Raw genomic sequence first — 22276 nt, 5'->3', positions numbered from 1 at the left:
CGAAGGACCATCCGTCCCGAAGGACCATCCGTCCCGAAGGACCATCCGTCCCGAAGGACCATCCGTCCCGAAGGACCATCCGTCCCGAAGGACCATCCGTCCCGAAGGACCATCCGTCCCGAAGGACCATCCGTCCCGAAGGACCATCCGTCCCGAAGGACCATCCGTCCCGAAGGACCATCCGTCCCGAAGGACCATCCGTCCCGAAGGACCATCCGTCCCGAAGGACCATCCGTCCCGAAGGACCATCCGTCCCGAAGGATCATCCGTCCCGAAGGACCATCCATCCCGAAGGACATCCATCCCGAAGGACCGCCTAAACAGACACTCTGGCTAAACAGCCTACCACAAAGGCCACACATCTGGCTAAACAGCCCGCCAAAAAGACCACACATATGGCTAAACAGCCTGCCACAAAGGCCACACAATGTCTTAAAAGACTGCCACGCATGGGCACAATGACTCAAAAATCCGCCCCTAAGGCCACACAATCCCTGCCAAGGCTCGCCACCGCTAAAATGGACAAACTCTAACACACATAAAACTTTCCATATTTAGCATTTTCCATTTTTGGAAACTTTCCACTTTTGGAAACTTTCCACTTTGGAAACTTCTATTTCAGGAAACTTTCCCCAAAACCCCGCCTCACGGAAACTTTGTACCCTGAGCACCACCTCATCTTGTTACTGAGTCGCACAACCAACCACCCCAAGCGACCGAGTAAACAAGAGAGATGGGCTGGAATACTCTATTCCCGTTCCAGCCACGGATTACAGATGGGACCAGGCTAGACAAGTTCAAGTCGCGGCTTGCTTCTCATACTACTTCTTAAACCTTACCTTCATCCTCGCCTCTGGCTCCCAAGTCTGCTCCTCAACACCATCACAGTCCCAAATGACTCTCATCAAAGGAATCTTCTTCTTCCGAAGTTTCTTGATCCTCCTCCCGAGAACCCTCACTGGTCTCGCCTCCAAAGTCATGTTAGGCTGAAGATCCTCGGGAATCTTAGCCAACACCCGCTCACCCTCATGGAGACACTTCCGCAACATAGACACATGGAAATCCTTATGGAACGCACGCATAACCTCAGGTAACTCTAGTCTATATGCCACTGGTCCAACTCGCTCAATCACTCTGAATGGATCCATATACCTTGGACTAAACTTAGTCTCAGTCAATGACCTGTTCGGACCCCGCAACATGGCCATCTTGAGGTACACTCTGTCACCTACCTGAAACTCAAGATCTCTCCTCCTCCTATCAGCATAACTCCTCTGCCTATCCTGAGCCTCCTTCATATTCAACTTGAGAACCCAAATCTTCTCTAAGGTCTCCTAAACAAAATCTGCCCCGAACATGTTCCTCTCCCCCACCTGAGTCCAGCATAATGGTGTACGACACGACCTCCCATACAAAGCCTCATAAGGAGCCATCTCAATATTCGCCTGATAACTGTTGTTGTAAGCAAACTCTACCAGGTTCAGGTGATCTGCCCAATGGCCACCCCAATCCAAAACACACATCCTCAGTAGAACCTCCAGCGTCTGGATCGTCCTATCTGACTGCCCATCTGTCTGGGGATGAGAAGTTGTACACATATGCACCTTAGTGCCCATCTCTGCCTGAAATGCCTTCCAGAACACCGAAGTGAACTTAGAATCCCTATCAGACACAATACTCGCTGGCACCCCATGCAACCTGACTATCTCTCTCACATACTTCTTAGCCAAGACCGCTGCTCCATCAGTCTTCTTAATGGCCAGAAAATGTGCCGACTTAGTCAACCGGTCCACAATGACCCAAATAGCATACAAACGTCCTGGACACTGGCAAACCCACCACGAAGTCCATAGTAATCATATCCCACTTCCACTTAGGAATGGGTAGACTCTTCAGCAACCCGCCAGGAACTTGATGCTTAGCCTTCACTAGCTGACACACATCGCACCTCGCGACCCAACTAGCTACATCCTTCTTCATCCCGACCCAGTGATAGTACCTCTTGAGATCACGGTACATCTTAGTCGCTCATGGATGAATAGAAAACCTGCTCGCATGAGCCTCTCTTAGGATCTCCTGCCTCAACTCCTCATCCTTGGGCACACAAACCCGACCATGCACCAAGATAGTTCCATTATCTGAGACCTGATACTCTGAATCAACATCCTTTGAGGCGTTCACCAGCCCCAAATCCTTCTCCTGAGCCAACCGCACCCTACTCAGAAGATCTGCTCTATCAACTGCTTCCAAACCCAACATTTCCTTTGAAACAGCACACAAGCTCAAAGCACTGATCTCTCCTACCATAGACTCCATCTCCTTCTCCTGAGCCAAAGCTACCTTCTTCCGACTCAGAGCATCTGCAACTGTGTTAGCATTACCAGGATGATAGACTATCTCCAAATCATAATCCGCCACAAGCTCCATCCACCGCCTCTGTCTCAAATTCAGCTCAGGCTGAGTGAATATATACTTCAGGCTCTTATGATCTGTAAACATGTGCACCTTTGCACCATAAAGATAGGACCTCCAAATCTTCAAGGCAAAAACTACAGCAGCCATCTCCAAATCATGAGTAGGATAGTTGCCCTCATGCTTCCGCAACTGCCGCGAAGCATAGGCAATCACCTTCCCATGCTGCATCAACACACTCCCCAAACCAACTCTAGATGCATCAGTATAAACCATATTGGGTTCTCCCTGCTCAGGCAAAGCCAACACTGGCGTAGTAGTCAACATCTCCTTAAGGCTTTCAAAACCCTCCTCACACTCATGTGACCACACAAAAGAGACATCCTTCCTTGTCAACTTAGTCATAGGGCATGCTCTACTTGCAAAGCCCTGCACAAACCTCCTGTAGTAACCTGCCAAACTAAGGAAACTCCTGATCTCTATGGCATTCTACAGTCTAGGCTAAACCCTGATAGCCTGAATCTTCTCCGGATCTACGAGAACCCCCTCTGCAGAAACAAAGTGTCCCAGAAAACCCATCTCACGCTGCCAAAACCTGCACTTGCTTAACTTGGCAAACAACTTCTGCTCCCGCAGCTTCTCCAAAACTGCCCTCAAATGCACTGCGTGCTCCTCATGACTCTTAGAATATACCAGGATATCGTCGATGAAAATGATGTCAGACACGTCTAGAAACTCCTGAAATACGCTGTTCATCAATCTCATAAACGCTGCTGGCGCGTTAGTCAACCCGAAAGACATCACCATAAACTCATAATGCCCATACCTCGTCCTAAAAGCCGTCTTCCTCACATCTGCCTCATCTATCGGTATATGATGATAACCCGACGCTAGATCTACCTTGGAGAACCAAGTAGCACCTCTCAACTGATCCAACAACTCATCGATCCTAGGAAGAGGGTACTTGTTCTTCACAGTGACCCGGTTCAAACCCCGATAATCAATACATAACCGAAAACTCTCATCTTTCTTCTTGACAAATAACAACGGTGCTCCCCACGGTAATACACTAGGACGGATGAATCCCTTACTCAACAAATCCTCTAGCTGCTTCTTCAGCTTTGCCATCTCTTCTGGAGCCATTCTGTAAGGAGCCTTAGATAACGGCATCGTCCCCGGTTCCAGTTCAACAGAAAAGGATCCGACCGAGATGGTGGTAATCCCTGCAATGACTGAAACACATCCTCAAACTCCTCCACTACCAGATTACTGCTAACCGTAGACTTCCCCACTGACTCTGGCATAGATATGGTAACCAAATAAGCCTCACGGTCCTTCTCGATTATCTTCCCAGCCTGAATGGCCGAGATCACGAGACTCCCCGAAGGTGGTCTAATACCCTGAAAAACCAACTTCCCTCCTGGACGCTCAAACTCTACTCTACCACGATGGCAATCCAAATGCACCATATGCCGATGCAACCAATCCATACCGAGAATAACATCATACAACTCCACTAGACAGATAAGCAAATCTGCTGGCCACGACTCTCTTGTGATCTGAATATCAACTCCTCTAACTCGTCCAATAACTCTTAGGAACTTGCCTCCCGCAACTCTGACAACTCATGTACGCTCCCCGGGATCCCCTCTTATTCCCGCACTCTCTGCACACTCCGGAGTAATGAAGCTATGAGAAGCTCCAGAATCAAACATAATGTGGGACTTAAACCCGCCCACCAACAAGGTCCCTAAACAAACCTCATGTGTTGAGAACCTAACATTTTATCACAGGAAAAACATAAAATCTGAACCTACTAAAATTCACAAAGCTCAAGTACCAGAAATTATACCTGTGATCGCCCCGACACTGGTTCCACCAGTCTCTGCAGTCGTGTAAACTCGTGGCGCCTGCTCAATCTGTGCCACCTGCTGACCCCCAGGCTACACCTGCTGCAACGCTGCCACTGCTGCCGAATGCAACTTGGGACACAAGGGCCTGATGTGCCCTGGCTCCCTACAATGATAGCATACTCGAGGCCCTGCGATCGGAGCACTCCTCCTGGGACAGCTATCAAACTTGTGATCCTTGCTCCCACACTTGAAGCAACCCGCATCACTCTGCGTCTGCATAGCCTCCCACCTCCTCTTGGTTCCCTGTATAGGCTTGCCGCCCCTGCTAGAACCCCCATGATGCTGAGCCTTACTAGGCTGAACCGCTAGACTAACCGCCACTGACTGTGCCCGGATATCCTACTCAATCTCTGCTGCAGTCTCAACCAGCTCTGCACGCGTAGCATAACTACGTCCTCTACAATGGACCCTCAAGTCATCACGAAGAGCCCTCATAAACCTCCTGATCTGGGCCTCCTCAGGCTTCATAGCCCAACCCCCATAAAAAAGAAGTCGACTGAACTCCAAGTCCAGCTCCCGCACTGACCGTGTCCCCTGAGATAACTGAAGGAACTGCACCTCCAACCGGTCCAAAGCCTCTCTAGGAAAATACTTGCGATTGAACTCCAAGACGAAGTCAGCCCAAGTCATCTCCCTCTGCACTCTCCTAGCAGCCACTGATCTCCACCACACCTGAGCATCACCACTCTAATGGTGGACTCCTATGTCCACCCAAAACTCCTCAGGACATCTCAGAGTATGGAAGTTACGTTCCACACTCGTCATCCACGCATTTGCAACAGTAGGGTCTGTACCATCCAAAAACCGCTCAGTCCCGGGACCCGTCATCTCCTTGAGCATGGACAAATACCGACCATGTGCTCCTGCATCCGCAGCCACTGGCTGCCACTCCTCTACCACCACTGGTGGCACTACCTAAGCCTGAGCCGGTACCACTGGTGGTAACCGCTCCAACAACTGTGCTAACATAGCCGCAAAGTCTGCACCAGGGCCTCCACCCGCTGGGACTCCCACACCTGGGACCCTAGCACCACCGGCCACTAGAGCATCAACACCGCCCCCTCTGGCCACACTCACAGAATCCCCCGGAATATCATGTGACTCGTCAACACCCTCAACTGTCACACTATGGTCTCGGTCTCACTAACCTCTGGGACTCTCCCCCTACCACGACCACGTCCGCGTCCACGACCATGACCAGAAACAGTACCATCTCTAGCCATCTGCACAACCATGAACAGAAGACAAAGCAAACAAATTTCTATTATAACACAGAAAACATAAACTCACCATGGAATCACACAGTAGGCTCAAAGAGGATGTTTAAGGACTCCATGCCACACACAATTGACTAAATCACATAATCAATCAAAGCATGCCATCCAAACATCTACAGCACAAAGCCTAGTGAACCCAAACCTAGAACCGTAAGGGCTCTGATACCAAACTGAAACGACCCGACCCATTTTTTTTTAATAAATAATAATAATAATAAATAAATAACTACAACTAGTGGTCCCATATCCACTAGCCACCTAACCACAATCACAACCAACAGCGGAATAACAATACTAATATCCAATAAATATAAATAATCAATATTCATAACATAACCAATATCCATATAACCAATCATCAGAAAACATGGAACCAGCAACCTAGCAATGTTTCTAATGACTCAACTCTAGCAATCTAGCAATGCCAGACAACATCCAATCGAGTCCCTAGCACATCCTCCTCTTCATTGGCCTGATTCCATGATCACACTTTGCCTTTACCTGCACCACAAACACAAATTGCAATGCATGAATATTTTATAAACACTCAGTAAGGCAATCCTCCTATCTACTGGGCTATACACACAACCAATAGAGTCATCTCTAACCATCAAACAACAATCAACAAACAACAAATAACAAACTAGGACTCTGCATCGACCGACACAAACATGCATCGACCGACACCGAATGGGGATGCATCGACCGACACAGGGTTGCATCGACCGATGCTCGATGCACTTGCATCAACCGACACTCGCACTGCATCGACCGACGCATGCTCGACATAACACGAAAACCCTAGGGTTTTACGCGCCGTCCTCGCACTTGCATCGACCGCCGCAAGATATGCATCGACCGATGCAATGCCGAGCATCGTGTTTTCCCCGAAGCTTCTCACCGGATCTTCGTTCCTACAACCACAAAACTTAATCCCAAGCCACAAGAAAGCTTCCTAACGTCCAAAATAACGATCTAATCAGTATAACAACACACAACAAGCAAAATAGAGAGTTCTCTAGCTTAGATAAGCCATTGTCCTGCACTTACCTTTGCCAAGACGAAACTGAACCTCAAACAAGCTAAACAACGCTCCTAGGAAGCTCCTACAACGATCCCAGCTACAGATCTCTATAGGAACAACCTCAAATCTCCCAAAAACACCAAGAACACCAAGAACGCACTTTCTCTCTTTTGTTTCTCTCAAAAAACGGCCAAAGTCGACTAATGAGACAAAAGAAACGATTAAGGGTTTTTCCTTCTCCCTTTGCCCAAAACGCAGCGTTTAACTTAAGTCAAAACGCAAAAAATTGAACCTGCATCAACCGATGCACCATCTGCATCGACCGATGCAATCCCCAAACCGGGATTTCTGTTCACGGATGTTACAAGGCTCTGATACCAAACTGAAACAACCCAACCCGTTTTTTTGTAATAATAATAATAATATATATAGTTAAGTATCCCATACTACTTAACTAAACCAACTAAACCACAATACATCAATAAACCTGCAATAACCAATATACACAGCGGAAACATACCAACCATACAAAACCAATACATCATCAATACAATAACATTCCTAAGCATTCTAGCCATCAACCTAGCATAACTCTATCCAAGGTTCCAACATAAATAATATAACCAGCATCACACAAACAAGACCCTAGATCGTCCTCCTCCTCATCGCCATGATTCCATGTCACATACCTGCACACCACAAACAACAATTGAGATGTGTAAGTATTATCACAAATACTTAGTGAGGCAATCTTTCCATCTACTAGGCTATACACACAAACAACTGAGAAACCAAAGTTTAACAAATAACAACCAAACACAACAAACCAGGAATAAAATGCAACATACAAGTTTGTGTCGACCGACACTAGGCCCAGAATGGTGTCGACCGACACCCACTTGTTGTCGATCGACACCGACCCGCAGACATGTTCTGCTCGAAGCCGACCATCGAATCACTGTTTCCAATCATCTCCAATTTGTTCCAAACTCACCAAAAACCTACATGAACCTATAAGCACCATAACACGACCACCACAAGCAAGAACAACACCACAAAACACAAAAAATCAAACAAACAAAGGATTTTCAGACTTAGATAACCCATGGTCATGCACTCACCTCTTTTGCAGGAAGATTCTGACTCAACAACGACGAATCCAACCCTTATAAGCCTTCTCCTTTGTTCCTAGCACAAGATCTCCCCCTCCCACAGGAACGGATCTCACCAAAACAGCTTTGAATATCCAAATTCCCTCAAGAACTCTCTCTCTTCTCTCTTTTCTCTTTAGAACGGCCAAGAAAACTCCTCCCATGACCTAGGTCGAGTTTCCCTTATATACATGGTTTAGACAACCCAATTAAATCAAACCAAACCAGAATCGACAATTAAAACAATCTGGTCGAACCAGAATTCATTGGTGTCGATCGACACCCACTCCCCAAATCCCCGATTTGGTTCGCGGATGTTACAATTCTTCCCCTTTTTGGGCTCCAAAGCATCTGTTTTCATTCAAAATGCACAAATGCAACAATGCAGAACCCTAAACGGCCTAAATGCAAATTCCTAAGATTAAGGACCTAAAAATACTAAGGTTAGGGTATATATAATGCAAAACATAGATAAAAAAGGGTGTCTACAACATGTAAATTGGAGACATATCAACACCCTCAAACTTATTTCTTGCTAGTCCTCTAGCAAGAAAGTAAGAGGATGAGGTTTGAAAGTGGGGATTCAGAGCCAAAACTTATTGATTGATTAGTTAAATTCAATGTCCAAGTTATTAGCTCTAGGATGCATGGTGATGGAGTCTACTTAAGAACTTCCGCCACACCCTTCACAACCAAACCCGATTCTATCCCTAGTCTACACATGCATTTTGATTCGTTATTCCTTTTAACATTTATTAGCAGTAAACCATGAATCAAGCATTGCACTGTCATTAAACTCATTTGGCTAGGATGAATGGGTTAGAAACAAAGGTGGTCTCTTTTTTTTCAAAGGGTTTATCTTTTTAAAACTGGTTTCTCTCAACAAAAATGGATTGAGCTTAGGAGAATGCTATAGGTAAGCTCCAACAGATGCATACAAGAATAGGATCCCATCTACCCAAAGACACATATATCAATTTTGATCCTTTCTAATCTACACAAAGCAAATATATAGTTTCTACCCTTTAGCTTAAGCTTTTCTAAACCCTTTTTTTTTTTTGCTAGTCTTAGGGATGGTTTTCTTAAAAGTCTTCTAGTGGATTTGTATTCTTATCAAACTATGGTTCTTTCTCTCTTTTTATTTTTCTTTTTATTTTAGAACAAACCTCTCTTTTTTTATATCCAAATTCTTCACTAGATTCTTTTTCTTGATTACACTCCATTCCCAAAGACCTTGTACCCTTTTCTTTTCCATTTTTTTTCTTTTTCTTTTTAAACCAAAAAAAAAAACTCCCAAATCCCTGAAATAAGTTCCCACCTAGTCCTATCTAGTTCGGATAATGCGAAATTAGAACTACTTAGGATCATACTCTTGTTGGCTCAAACCTAACACTTTCTACCAAGCTCAATCCAAAAAAAAGCCTAATCACTCAAAGAATGGCAGTGGCTTGAAAGAAGGGTAATGTTAATGGTGGGGTGAACTGTTCCAATAATGGGAATCAGCTACTGAGATTAACAAGGTTGGTAAAAAGAGAAAAAGATAATCCAAGTATGTGTAATGTGTTCATGAGTTTGATATCAATGCACTACTTGACAATTAATAGTCAAAATTAAGTTCAAATAGGATAGGGAATGACATCAAATTACAGCATGCTTCGACTAAGTTTCAAATGCAGGTATAAGTATTCAAGGTGTGGTTCGGTTCTACTCAACAAGCATCAAACAGCTAATAACGAGGGCATTGAATTTATGCTAGTTAATCAACAAGTTTACAAGGCTATAATCATCATAATCCCCAATGCAAATGCAAAAAATCCTATATGAAGCAATCTAGACTCAATCCTAGTATGTAAATCCACTTACATGAACACAAAGAAAATAAAACACAATGCAATGGTATACACAAAGGTGGGGATGAAGGTGGTACATCATAAATTGGTGAAGAAGGAGGTTGTGGCAGCCTCCATTCTTGCCAAAGTGTACCCAAGGTTGTCGTCGGCTTCATCGGGTGCCGGAGTTTGCTCATCAGAGAGCTCGGTAATGTGCATGGACGACCTGCTCGGACCAGCATCTGAGGGCTTAATCGGATAAGGTATCGCGTAGCTCACTGGGTAGGGAATCGGGTAGTACGATGGGTATGGTAGAAAAGGCCCAGAATGGTCACCCGTGTAGCTGCTCATAGGATGCATCGGGTATGGCATCTAGTAGGATATCTCGTAAGGCTGAGGGAAGGTGCCCGAGTGGTCGACCGAAATGGTGCTCGATGGTGGCATCAAATAGGGCATTGTATAACCTGTCGGGTGAGGTATCGGATAGGCATCTAAGTGACTTCTCCGTGATCTGTCAGGTCTAGTGCCATCATCCTCTACTCATGGCTCTTATGACGACGCCCTATGAGGTTCTGCAGGTGCTAAACCTCGGATCCCTCCTAGCGGTCCTCTCCTCCCCATTCATGTGGGTGCGTATGTTGGAGTGGGAGCTGAGGCACAACTTGCCTTGTCTTGTAGCTCCCTGATCTGACCGCCCATTACCTTGACTGTGCCGGTAAGATCCTTCACTTTCCTTGCTAGGAACTTGTTCATCCTCTTCAACCACCTGATCCTCTTGTGTGCTTCTCTCACTCCTACTGGCTGCTTCTGGGAGCAAACGTTTTCCTCAAAGTCATAGTCCTCCGAATCTTCTCCCTGTCCTTCCCTTCTTGGAAAGATCATCTGAGTGGCTCCAACTGCTGGGTGAACGAACTTGAAGAGCACCCTATCATTTGGCTTCTCATAAGCAAAGAATCTTGCCAATGTGAGACAGTCAACATCCAGCCATCTCGGCTCGTGTACCACTCCCTTCAGAGGGACATTGCAAGCCACTAGTATTGGCATAACTAACCCTCCTATGGAGATTATTCCTGATCCTTCTCGCCTTTCGTTTTCATAGCCAAGTTTTCAAATAAAGGAACTGATCGAGCAAGACAAAGACCATGCTAGTGTTCGCTATATCCCCTACTAGCTGTCTATCATCCCTAGCATTATCCAGCACTTCACACAAGGCTATGTCTAACAGGTGAAGCTCATGATCATTCACATTCCCCGTTTCCTTCCTAGCGAATAGAGTACATGCTAAGGACTTGTGAAAATACCTTAGGACATGGCTCCTAACTTGAGCAGATTTGGAGCTTGTGGATTTGTATGGGTGCTTGTCCCCTATAGTCAGCCATAAGGACCTCATCTCCTCCTTGTCTACTTCCATAGTTTCCCCATGACCAGCCTTGAAACCATACAGCTCCTCCATCTCATTAAAAGTAACCGATATTCCTTGTTGCGCACAGAGAAGGTAATGAACCCGGTCCCCCCCATCGGATAGCAGCTTCGGGTAGTCTTCAAAGTAATGTAACCGCAGCGTGGCTAGGAAGTGAACCATCTCCTCCTCGTGTGCTTCTAGGTTGGCCCGCATCATCTGGCCCAGGTAGCACATGTCGAAAAGGAACTCGACATCTCTCGCAATCTCCAACTATTTCATCGTCTTGCGGTGGGGGTAGCGGGTTCCAACGAATCTCATCTTGCTTAGAACCTTGAATAACTTGGCTGTTGTCTCTACTTCTCTCTGCTTCAGCCTCTTAGACGCCATTCGGGTGCGTTCTCGCTGCTCTTCTTCGTTGTCAGGGCTCTCACCATCGGTGCCCTCCTCCTCTTCCTTCGCTGCTCTTGCAACCACCTTCTCGGCTTTCTCTGAAGCTGGTCTCTTCACCCTCGCAACCGCAGCTCTGCTCCTTGAATGGACGGTTTGGCTTTCCTCCTATTGTCCTCCTTCGGTGTCATAGTCGACCTCCATTAGGTCGGTGACTGTTATCTCCGACGTAGACAGGTCCCTACAATGTGGAGGTCTATGGACAACACTCACCACTGGGCTTGGTGAGCGAACACGGGTGACCACACGATCGGGTGCTCGAGTACCTCCTCGGGTGGCGGATCGGATTGAGCATCGGGTAGGAGATTGGTAATGTCCACCCGTCGGTTGGGTATACGAAACGTCTCCTCCTCCTCGGGAATCGCGAGCAGGGATGCCCTCTCCTCCGGTTCTGGCAGTGGCGGAGGTTGATCTGGTGCCCTTTTTGATATGTTTTGATCTTTGGAGCCATAAGTGAATCCTTGAGAAGAAGAACAGAGGCTAAACCGATATCAATAGGGTTAGTTCCCAAAAATCTTAGAACACTCGACTTTGAAAGAAAAATAGAAAGATGGAAGCTAAAGAGTTTTGAGGACTTATCGGTTTGATGTTGGGGGAAAAGAGGTCTTGTCCCCTTAAATAGAAGAGGCAGCCCCTAGGGTTTCACCAAGAGTGGGTTAGGATTTTGGGGAATTTGGACTCCACTTGCCACCCGAGTAGGTACATGATCAGGCGCGTCGAGTACGTATACGGGTACAGCCTCGGTTCCCCAAAACTTCTATTTCCCTTTATTATTATTATTATTATTATTATTATTATTTTTTTTTTTTTTTTGGAAAACTTAAAGAAAATATAAAACTATTGTAAAATCTAAATGAAACAAAACAAAACAAAAGAAATTAAATGAAAGAGATTAAAAGATACCTTTGGGACTTCCTCCCAAGTGAGCTTGTTTTAAGTCACTAAGCTTGACTTTTTATGCTCTTCAAGCATTGTTTTTGGTAGGAAGAGGTTTTCGAATCCTCTCCATTGTAGCAGACTTATTCAACGGATTTTCCGGTTCTTGTACCGGTTCCACAACAAAGGCATTTTGAACTTCTTGGCAATGTTTGATTTTCCTTGGCATCACTTGAATGGAGAAAACCTGACCATTGATGGTTGGCCTTTTTATTCCATTCTTAATGTCAAATTTCATTTTGATGTGCTCTTCATGCTTGATGTTGATCTGTCCTTTTTCACATATCTATCACCGCACCTACTATTTCCAAAAATGGTCTTCCTAGGATAAGTGGATCTTCTGGTTCTTTATCCATGTAAAGGATCATGAAGTCGGTGGGAATCTCCACTCTTCCGATCTTGAGAGGCAAATTTTTCAGGATACCATGCGGATGCCTAATTTTCCTATCAGCTAGGACCAAATATAGACTACTTGGTTTAAAACTGTTGAAACCCATCTTGTTGGCAACTGAAAGTGGCATGATACTGACTGAAGCTCACAAATCGCACAGACAATTGGTGAAGATCCGAAGGCCTATTGAACATGGCAGAGTGAAAGAGCCGGGGTCCTCAAGTTTCTTATTGATCCTCAGTTCAAGATCTAAACACACTCCACTCCTCAGGATCGCATTCCCAATTTCTTTAACAACTTCCTTTACTTCTATCTCCCGCTGGGCTGTTTTCTATCTAAGAGCGTGTGGTGGCAAAAACTTAGGAGGGGGGGGGGGGGCTTTCTGGTTAGACATACTGATGCGATCAAAGGACGCGGTTGCGGTACGGACGGAAAGGTCGCTCTCGGGTCTAGAGAGGAAACGAACGAGGGAAAAGAGAGATGAGCGAAAACGAACGAGCAGATTGGAAGATCGGACTTTTGGCCTCGATCTGGTCAAACGGCTACGGTAGGCTGCGAGCGGCTGCGAGAGACTACGAACGGTTACGACGCGGAACGATGGAGGTTGCGAGAGGTTGCGATACAGAACGATGGTGAACTCGAGAGGTTGCGAAGGAATGATGATGGTTTGCGAAGGTGGATCGAACGACGACACGAGGGGATTGGCTCGCCACTCGATACCGTCACTAGCGAACGACGAACCCGGTTCGAGGTTTCCTAGGTTTCTCTCGATAGTCAATCCCGGATTAAGACTAAAGAAAGGAGTGAGACAAGATCAAAGAATCTCTCTTTGAGAAATGTTTTTAATTTCATTCAAGTCTAAAGGATACAAGAGGCTAAGAGAGGGTTTAAATAGCTAGGTTAATAGAAGGCTTAAGGACACGGGGACTCACAATGGTCCGCACACTTGTCCTTTGACGTGTTCTCTTCGAAATAGAACATGTCTCTCCCCTTTGACATTCAAACTTAGCCACAAAACACTCTTAACGTTCAAAAAGAAATATTCTAGAGTTCAAATTAAAATGCACAGCATAAGGAAATAAGGAAAACCGTCTTTGGCCTTAATGCAGAAAACGACTTGGCTTTAGACGTTGTGCATTGAAGCTCCTCACCTCGTTAAAACCTCCTTCGCTAAACCACTTGGGAAAAACCCGGAGTAAGGAAAAAGAGTACGATTCCTCACTTACAATGACTTGGTTGCCTTCACCCTTGGGTAAGAGTGAAGGCCATGCGAACTGTTTTTTCATGGTCTTTAGTCTGGTCGCGGTGTTGGACGAACGCTCGGAGAAAGAGGTTGATCCTCTGCTTGGTGGCCTTGGCGGAGCTCATTGACCTAGTCGTGGCTCCCGGGAGGATCACTGGAACCTTGGCCATACTCGTTGTTGGAGTCTCGGTCGCGTTTGGCGCGTCTTGGTCAGGCGTCTCGGTCGCATCCGGTGCGTTTCGGTCGTCTCGGTCGGGTGCCGGTCCTGTGCTCACATCACATACGCTCTACAAGCGCCTCTAAATGGTTCTGTCATCTGGACGTCAGCCCGATGAGATTGATCTATCATCTGGACATCTGCCCGATGGCTCATCCGTTCACCACCATCGGGTAGGGCATCGGGTTCAGCCTTGAGTGGTGCATTTGTTAGCGATTCTCGAGCCAGTGTTTGATCGCCAACTCGATCGGTCTGGTTGTGTGAAGGATCAGGTTGATACTCGGATAAGTAATATTGGTGCTCATAGATCGCATTGTGATCCATATCCTCCCCATCTTGAACATCATTGTCCTCAGTGAGGTAATCATCGACATCTTCAAGAAAGATTTCCTTGGTTCTGAACAGCTTTATCGGGAAGCTGACCTAGCTTTTGAGGCGGTTGTGTGATGTTTTGGCTTTCTAGGTATCTCAACTTAGTATTGACAGAATCATACTTAGCATTGAGGTCATTGTACCCAGAGTCTATTTTGTTACTCATCTCTACAAACCGTTTCGCGTTGTCCATCGCTGTCGATGCTTGGCCTTGGATGATTTGCTGAATCAAGCCACGGAGGTCAGCCTCTTAAGTTTGGGTCTATGATCCTTGCTGTGGTTGGAAACCATGTGGTGCAATTGGTTGGTGGTAATTGTTGGGGTACTGCTGCTTAGGAGCATTGTAGTGATCCTCACTGCGGAATAAAATTTTTCTGAGGAATTGGCCCAGAAAGGGATCAAGAAGGAAGAGAGTTGGAAGCAGAAAAGAATTGCCAAGAGATGTCCCGGAAAAAGTAAATCGAGCAACAAGCCGATCAGTTGGTACGTACCAGTGTACGCGGTAAGCGCATGACAACGTATGGAAACAAACGAGGACATGTCAAGGCAGATAGTACCGTGACCAATGAAAGTTGCGAGAATCTAGAAGGAACCCACTAAAATAATATTTTATTAAAGCGGAGTTGGTGGAGTGAGTGGAGATTAATTAATTATTAAATTAATTAATTAGTGGAGGATCCACTAAGCGATTATTTTAATCGCATAAGAGAGGAAGTGGAGAGGAATATTCCTCTTCCACTCGATTTTGTCTCATGAAGGAAGAAGGGATTTATTTAATCCATTTTTGGGCTAAGTGGGGAGGAATATTCTCTCACTCACGCATGAGAGGAGAAGCAAGAGGATGACACCTCAACACTTTGGATAAGTGTTACTTGGGAGAATGTGGTGTTGACACATACCCCCGTGCGTGTGCCAAGTGAACTCGCTCACACTCTCTATATATAGTCTCTTATTCCTCACTTGGGAGAGAAAAAGAGAGATAGAGAGAGAGGAGAAAAAGAGAGAATTTCTTCTAAGTCTGAGAAGAGAGAGTTGTGTGTGCTTCATCTGTGAGAAGAGATCTTGAAGCAAGGAAGAATTTTGGTTGAAGAGGTTGAAGATCTGCGCAAATCTGTGAGTTTAGGGAGCATATCTTCGATCTATCTTGGTGTTGGTAGACCCAAGCTAGAGTCGACTTGCATGTGTATGTAGTTGCATTCTTCTTGATTTCTTGTTAGTTTTCTTAAAGTTTTGCATTTGGGTTGAGGGAATTCCATGGTATATCTCAAGCGTTGATTTGGATATCCGCTTGATTGATCTATTGCATGTGAGGTTGTTCCATGGTAGATCTCAAACGTTGATTTGGAGATCCGCTTGATTGATCTATTGCATGTGAGATTATTTCCTGGTAGATCTCAAGCGTTGATGTGAAAATCCGCTTGATTGATCGGTTGCATGTGAGGTTATTCCATGGTAGATCTCAAACGTTGATGTGGATATCCGCTTGATTGATCTATTTCATGGGAGGTTGATCCATGGTGGATCTCAAGCGTTGATGAGGAGATCCGCTTGATTGATCCATTGCATGTGAGGTTGTTGTTGTTTGTTGTTTTTGTTTGTTGTTGTTGTGTGTTTGGAAGTTTATGGTTCTTTAAGACCATAAACTTAAAACCTTAATTTCTTGGTTGCTCTTAGTGCGTGGCGTTCGTTGATGCGGAGATCCGAACAGCCATAAGCGCACCAAGAATGGAGATATGTCTGTCCTTCCCTGTGAAGTCGTTGTAGCATGCAGCCTAGCTATGCATGTTGTAGCGAAGAGCTCGGTCTTGGCTCTCTACCTTGACTGATGTTATATACACGACGGTGTACTTGGGGTTTTATTCTGGTTGCATGCCTTTGTGGTTGCAATGCAGAGATAAAAGGGAAAGGGATGGAAGGCGGCATATCTGGGCCCTAGTAAAACTTGTTAAAAAACTTCTTGTTTTTTTTTCAAGTTTTGTGTGTTGTTTGCGTGATTTAATTTTCTTCCGCATGCTTTCTCTAATTGATTGCTTGTTTGCTTTCTTGCTTGTTGTGTGATTGCTTGCTTGTTTGTGTGTGTTGTTGATTCCTTGTGATTTGGGGTTAGGATGGCAATCTAATGTTGTGCAGGGACCCCTAAGACTCAATAAGTAATCTTAGATTACTTATGATAGAACTCTGTCCTGCATGTAATCAGTAGTGGGAAGCTAGAGGTTGTGTTGGACGATAGGAGCCCGGAGATAGTTTTTGTGTCTTGTGTAAAGTTAAAGTATGCTTTATTGTCAAAGGAAATTATGTATAATCTTTTTGGCATTAGGCCTGACCATAAACTCTATCTATCTTTTGTTAAACTTTGTGAAATATTTTCTTAAGTTAATGAAATATTCGGTTTTATATTCGTGTAAGAGTTATGGCTGATGGTGGCCTAATCTGGGTTGGCTCAACACTTGGTCATCACAAGGGTTGAAAAGCCTAAGTGGTGGCTAAAGTGGTGGGAATGTCATCTATGGACTGGCTAGAGGCCTAAATGGGTTTTAGAACCTCGGCCGGATCTGGGTCGATCTGGGCGGGGTTGGCCATAGAACGGTTTGAGGGCGTTACAAGCATAGCCTTGATTGTACTGGACAAAAGGCTTTGGCTGGCCCTGGTTTCCTTGGACTGTGGATGAGTAGATTTGATCCTGAGGATTAGCAACATTGGGGTTACGGTAGGAGAGGTTCGTGTTTGGTTTGTAGTTGTTGTACCCTTTATTGTAACCCCCTTGATTGTTGATGTAGTGCACATTCTCTAGCTGAGCATTCTCCCCATCTTGCTGCTGAAACTGGTCTTCTTCTGAGATTGAATGGACATGTTGTTTCTGGGTTGAGGATTTTGTCTAATTTTTCATTGAGGGATTTCATGTCGCGCTTATACTTTGCATCGTCTTCTCCAAATGATCGTATGGTGCGATCATAGTCTTCATTGTTGTGCTCATCAGATTGGGCTAAGTTCTCCACTAGGTCCCAATCTTCGTCAACATCCTTGTTGAGAAATTTTCCATTGCTGGTAGTGTCCAGCAACATCCTTATCTTTGGGACTACACCGCGGTAATGTGCACTTAGCAATGAAGCATTGCTGAATCCGTGATGAGGGCATCGGCTGGTGTATCCTTTGAAACATTCCCAGACTTCACTAAATGTCTCGTTCTTATCTGAACAAAGCTGCAGATGTCATTTCGCAGTTTTGCAGTTCTGGAGTTGGAGAAGAATTTGGCGAGGAATGCCTTTTTGCATGCTTCCCACGTGGTGATAGACTCCTTGGGAAGTGATTTCTCCCAAACGTGTGCTTTATCACCCAAAGAAAATGGGAAAAGCCGGAGTTTGAATCCATCTTCACTAACTCCACTGATTTTTGTGGGGCTACAGAGCCTATCGAACTCATCCAAATGATCCAATGGGTTCTCCATTGGCAGGCCATGAAACTTGTTGCTCTGAATCATCTAGATGAGACTACCCTTGATCTCAAAATTGTTTTTTTGAACAGCAGGTGGCACAATGCCATGCCTTTGAGTATGAGTAGATGGAGCATCTCCTGCTCCTATGTTGTTCCTCTCTTGAGGAGCTTGTGGACCATTCTGATTATTCATGACCTCCTCAATTGTTGTTGGTTGCGGTTGTTGTACTGGTTGCTGTCGGAGTAACCTTGGTCGGTCGATGTTGTCGATGAAAGGACTCAAGTGTTGGCTACCCTTAGATCGTGTTTGCATGCACAATCAGTTATCTGAGTGGGTACACGAAGGCCAACTCGATCCAGATGCTCGAGTGACGGGTTGGGTGGGTTCTCGAGTTGTGCCTGAAATGCAAAACAATGAAACATGAAAGTAAACAAGTCAATACTGAATCTTTTGAGATAAAAAGAACTTGATCTGGCAAGTGCTGAAATCGTAAATGTAACAATCAAAATTCAACCAAATGGCAATGGCGCCAAATTGATCACAGAATTTTCACCCAGGGTATCAATTCGCTATGCAGTTGTAGTACAAAGGGTTCTCAATCCAAATGCTTGTTATGTTAGCAAATAAGATATGATCAGAACAATGCAAGCCAAGCCAAACAATAATGGGATTTTATCTAACAACCTAAAAAAACAAAAACAAAAATAAAAATAAAACAAGAACCACACGACCTAAGCACACATTGCAAGCATTCGGGTACCGGATCAAGTGGGTAAACGGGCCCTTACTGAGAGCTGGTCTCGAAGATTGAGCTGGTATCCAGGGATCAGTCCATATAGAAATGGTCTCTCTAGAGCCAACCCTTTTAATAAGGCCTTTATGCACCAGAGAGCGAGCTGAAATTATACTCCTCCACCCGTAACAGGGAGAGTAAGAACGAATCGGATCCATACGATTCGAGTTCCTATAATATCTACCTTTAAAAACCTTGGCGAACAAAGAGTTAGGATACTCTATTAGCCTCCATAATTGTTTTGCCAACAAGGCCGAGTTGAAATCATCAACATTCCGAAATCCTAAACCCCCTAATTGTTTACTACAACAAAGTTTCTCCCAAGCTAACCAATGCATCCCACCCGTTCGTCCATCCGTGCTCCACCAATAATTCACCACAGCACTGGTGAGCTTGGATGTAACTGTTTTTGGTATCCGAAAACAAGACATCACAAACGTTGGGACCGCAGTTGCTATAGATTTGATCATCACCTCCTTTCCCCCCTTGGAAAGCAGTTTCGCCAACCAACCCGTCGTGCGACCCTGTAGTCTTTCCCGGACAAACGAAAAAACGTTCGCTTTAGACCCACCTAAACTCTCGGGCAACCCTAGGTATGAGCCCATACCTCCCAATTTCATGATACCAAGGATCCTTTGGATCTCCATTTTCGTATCATCAACAACCGTATGACCGAACTGAATTGAAGATTTCTCAAAATTAATTTGTTGTCCCGTAGCAACCTCATATTTCCATAAAATTTCCAAAATGACCTCACATTGAACTCTGTCAACCTTACAAAAGAATAAACTATCATCCGCAAATAAAAGGTGAGTTATTGGTGGGCATTTATTAGCCACCTTAATCCCAGTAATCAATTTATCCTCTTCCGCCTTCCGAATATTAGCAATTAAAACTTCCGTGCATAAGATAAACAGATAAGGAGATAGAGGGTCACCCTGACGTAAACCTCTCTCTAGGATAATCAAACCATTAGGTTGACCATCGAGAAGAACCTTATACTCAACCGAGCTAACACAAAACATAATCCACCCAACTCATTTTGCATCAAACCCCATTTTGTGGAGTAGTTTTTCAAGGAATCTCCACTCCACCCGATCATATGCCTTACTCATATCTGTTTTAATTGCCATAAACTTTCCTTTACACGACGGATTAGTTCGTAAACCATGAAACATTTCCTGAGCAATCAAAATGTTATCCGAAAATTAGTCGGCCAGAAACAAAGGCCGATTGAGTTTCCGAAATAAGACCCGGAAGTACCGTCTTGAGGCATTGACACAAGATTTTTGAAATTATTTTATATCCTACATTACACAAACTAATTGGGCGCAGCTCCATCATCCGAGTCGGCTTTGCCACTTTTGGAATAAGACAAATGTGCGTGGTGTTTAAACCTTTATCAAAAAAACCCTCCTCAAAAAAACATTAACCAGCGAGACAAGGTCCTCCTTGAATACCTGCCACGCCTTTTGGAAAAACAGAGCGGTCATCCCATCCGGGCCGGGGGCCTTATCAGGATGCATCATAAATAAAGCTGTACGAACCTCAGACTCCGTAGCCGGGGCCGTTAGCCGTGTATTGATCTCATCCGTAATGACCGTATGTACCTCACATAAGACCTCATCAAAATTTATTGGATCCAACGTTGTAAACTGGTCTGTAAAATATGTCACCGCAGTATCGCAGTTTAGAGACTATTGTTACTTAAAGAACATGATTTTGTTTTGGTTCAACCGCACGTTAAATTAAAAATAATATTCCCTGATTGGTGGTCCACAGAGAAGGATAAGAGATTAGAAAGAGACTTTCTAAGTAAGCACTCTGGAAAACGTGCTAGACCATTCACAAAAGTGTTAGGCCATCTGCATTGGCTCAACTCCTTGGGTGTTCTAAGCCTTATTAAAATCAAAAATATATGGAACAGTAGCAGAAGAACATGTTGTTGGTTCTTGATGTAGAACTGATTTTGGCCCAGTTCTAAACTGACGTGACAAGCTGTGAATGGATACAATTATTTGCAAACAATTTTTACAAATTAAAAGAGGATTTTGATTGAAAATATATAGAATAAATTTGGACATTAAACTATGTATTAATTAAATAAAATGTTTGTATGCTTTAATTAAGTAATATGTTTGTTTTTTTTTTCTATCTTTAATGTTTTTTTTGGTTTCATAAAAATTTGGTATTGTATTTTGAATTTTAGTACGAGTTTTTTAAGTTTGCAATTTAAATGTTATTTTTGAAAGTTTTTAAAATTGTAATATGTTTTAGATTATTATATTATTAAATCTTATAATCTTAGACATGTTCTCCCAATAACCAACTTCTTAACAAAAGATCTAAACTAATGATCTTACATTATTTTCATAATATTTTTACTCTAAGAACACCCAAAAATGTTCTCCCAATGCAGATGCCCATACAAGAATGAGAAATCTTAGATAAGGAGAACAGAGGAAGGGAAGTGCGAAGCACCCAAAAAACATCTAGGGCTAGGAGGTAAGAAAAAGCTGGCAACTCGTCTTGGGACTGTACCATTGCGACTAGCTCTGCACAATAAGACTAAAATGCTTAGTAATCAATCCTTTCTATAAGGGTATTCTCCATAGCCCATAGTAAAGCTTCTAACTCTGAATGTAGAGGGAATGACTTCTTCACTTGCTTTAAGCTACCAATAAAAATTGCCTGATCATCGATTCAAAAGCACCACAATCTCAGACCTGCACTAAAATCCGATGATTTCCAACAAACCATCAATTTGACATCTTAGATGTGACAGATTAGGTAATGGTTACATCGATTCATTTAGCTCATATGTAAAGGTATGAGCTTCTTCCCATAATGACTGATCATTTAGAGCTTGATTTATAATATCAAATGCTCTAGAAGTAATTACCTTCTTATTCCTTTCTATAAAAGCCAAATAATACAAGGGAATCAATGTTTTTAGCTTGATCATCCAAGTAAGCTAATACTCTCCAAAATAAGAAACCTAGATTCAAGTACACCAAGGTGGATAGGAAGCATCCTGGGAGTGTTGGAAAGGGAGAGACGTTCCAAATTTGTCGAGAATGTGGACCACTCAAGAGTGAGTGATTAATTATTACTTTAAAAAATAATAATAATTTAAAGAAGCACTATGACTTGATTCATAGACTCATAAGAGCATCATTACTGGAGTACCTCAGTGGGTCACTCTCTGTTTTGGGCCCAAAATTATAATAAAAAACCCATATTTGAGTCCAATACACAGAGTATCGGTTCTATGGGAAGATTTTGAAGCAACAGCTTGAGTAACGCGACATGGCATTTAGTATTGACTTTAAACATCAACTTTTGGAAAATTTGGTACACATGTAGATTTACTGAAAAGTTATTCAGTTGTCTACTCATAGAGATATACTGAAACACTCAACTTATTAGACCTACA

At 44.0% G+C, this 22276-nt stretch overlaps 1 non-coding gene across 1 annotated transcript; it reads left to right on the top strand.

Moving 5' to 3' along the window:
- The first annotated feature begins 17731 nt into the window (after window positions 1-17731).
- On the top strand, window positions 17732-17837 carry LOC147930820 (small nucleolar RNA R71). The gene has a single exon (XR_015576867.1). It is a non-coding gene; the product is annotated as a small nucleolar RNA R71 (small nucleolar RNA).
- The last annotated feature ends 4439 nt before the right edge of the window (window positions 17838-22276 follow it).

Source organism: Camelina sativa, chromosome 12 (assembly GCF_030686135.1).
Source record: "Camelina sativa cultivar CO46 ecotype springtype chromosome 12, ASM3068613v1".
NCBI lineage: Eukaryota > Viridiplantae > Streptophyta > Magnoliopsida > Brassicales > Brassicaceae > Camelina > Camelina sativa.
Note: the sequence above shows the minus strand (reverse complement) of the source record. Positions and strands in the feature narration are given on the sequence as shown.